The sequence below is a fragment of the Penaeus japonicus genome, unplaced genomic scaffold, assembly GCF_977035675.1.
Source record: "Penaeus japonicus unplaced genomic scaffold, GWHDUDI00000001_assembly GWHDUDI00000031, whole genome shotgun sequence".
Taxonomy (NCBI): Eukaryota; Metazoa; Arthropoda; class Malacostraca; order Decapoda; family Penaeidae; genus Penaeus; species Penaeus japonicus.
In genome coordinates, this window is record NW_028234433.1 from 27,279,793 (window position 1) to 27,282,719 (window position 2,927).

The window sequence follows — 2,927 nt, forward strand, 5'->3', positions numbered from 1 at the left end:
AATGTCATATACATGTCTATTCAATGTCATATACATGTCTATTCAATATCATATACATGTCTATTAAACATCATATACATGTCTATTCAATGTCATATACATGTCTATTCAATATCATATACACGTTTATTCAATATCATATACATGTCTCTTCAATATCATATACATGTCTATGCAATATCATATATATGTCTATTCAATATCATATACATGTCTATTCAATATCACATACATGTCTCTTCAATATCATATACATGTCTATTCAATATCATATACATGTCTATTAAACATCATATACATGTCTATTCAATGTCATATACATGTCTATTCAATATCATATACACGTTTATTCAATATCATATACATGTCTCTTCAATATCATATACATGTCTATTCAATATCATATAAATATCTATTCAATATCATATGCATGTCTATTCAATATCATATACATGTCTATTCATATCATATACATGTCTATTCAATGTCATATACATGTCTATTCAATATCATATACATGTCTATTCAATATCATATAAATATCTATTCAATATCATATGCATGTCTATTCAATATCATATACATATCTATTCAATATCATATACATGTCTATTCATATCATATACATGTCTATTCAATGTCATATACATGTCTATTCAATATCATATGCATGTCTATTCAATATCATATACATGTCTCTTCAATATCATATACATGTCTATTCAATATCATATACATGTCTATTCAATATCATATACATGTCTATTAAACATCATATACATGTCTATTCAATATCATATACATGTCTCTTCAATATCATATACATGTCTCTTCAATACCATATACATGTCTATTCAATATCATATACATGTCTCTTCAATACCATATACATGTCTATTCAATATCATATACATGTCTCTTCAATATCATATACATGTCTATCAAACATCATATACATGTCTATTCAATATCATATACATGTCTATTCAATATCATATACATGACTATTCAATATCATATACATGTCTATTCAATATCATATACATGTCTCTTCAATACCATATACATGTCTATTCAGTATCATATACATGTCTATTCAATATCATATACATATCTATTCAATATCATATACATGTCTATTCAATATCATATCAATGTCTATTCAATATCATATACATGTCTATTCAATATCATATACATGTCTCTTCAATACCATATACATGTCTATTCAATATCATATACATGTCTATTCAATATCATATACATGTCTCTTCAATACCATATACATATCTATTCAATATCATATACATGTCTATTCAGTATCATATACATGTCTATTCAGTATCATATACATGTCTATTCAATATCATATCAATGTCTCTTCAATATCACATACATATCTATTCAATATCATATACATATCTATTCAATATCATATACATGTCTATTCAATATCATATAAATGTCTATTCAATATCATATACATATCTATTCAATATCACATACATATCTATTCAATATCATATACATATCTATTCAATATCATATACATGTCTATTCAATATCATATCAATGTCTCTTCAATATCACATACATATCTATTCAATATCATATACATATCTATTCAGTATCATATACATGTCTATTCAATATCATATCAATGTCTATTCAATATCATATACATGTCTATTCAATATCATATACATGTCTATTCAATATCATACACATGTCTATTCATATCATACACATGTCTATTCATATCATATACATGTCTATTCATATCATATACATATCTATTCAATATCATACACATGTCTATTCAATATCATATACATGTCTATTCAATATCATATACATGTCAATTCAATATCATATGCATGTCTATTCAATAGCAACGGGTATTCGGTAAGCAATATTTTTGAAACGTGCAACTCCCAATGTAATGAACACTGCACATCACGCTATGCTGACCACCTATCATCAATTTACGCTGTGTTTAGTGCGAAAAGCTGTTGCAAAGAGATAATCACTGTCATGTTGCAGTTTGCTTGTTGTTAGGGTGATGCTCTTCCAGCTGAATGCTTTGATTTTATTAAGGTTAACGTAAAGGACTAGACGTATGAAACCGTCATACTAGTTTTGATTTAAAGCAAAAATTCTCATTTACTCTTTCTGTCTGTCTGTTTTTTTGTTTTTTTTTCTCTCTCTCTCTGATTCTCACTGTCTCTCTCTCTCTCTGTTTCTCACTGTCTCTCTCTCTCTCTGTTTCTCACTGTCTCTCTCTCTCTCTCTCTCTGTTTCTCACTGTCTCTCTTTCTCTCTGTTTTTCACTGTCTCTCTCTCTCCTTTTCTCACTGTCTCTCTCTCTCTCCGTTTCTCACTGTCTCTCTCTCTCTCTGTGTTTCTCACTGTTTCTCTCTCTCTGTTTCTCACTGTCTCTCTCTCTCTCTGTTTCTCACTGTGTCTCTCTCTCTGTTTCTCACTGTCTCTCTCTCTCTCTGTTTCTCACTGTGTCTCTCTCTCTGTTTCTCACTGTCTCTCTCTCTCTCTCTCTCTGTATCTCTCCCTTTCTCTCACTCTCCCACACTCTCTATCACATACACACACACTCAAGCACAGATATATAGATAAATAGAAAAATATAATCAACATAGATGAAATTAACACATACATTTACCATATTGCACATTGTCCTTCATTTATTCATAGTGCCAAACCTCCTTTCACTGTTCAATTTAAAACAACTTAATCTTAGACTTTGAACCATCCTTTGGTGTTACTTGCCAACACCCTTCCTTGTGTACCATGAGATATAAATTGCCTATTGTTTATATATAGCCTGAGGTTTTATACTTATGTTCGTTGTTATTTTGATAGTAATTCTATTTAGAACCTTATTATGTTTCTAAATTGGTCCTCTTTGTTAT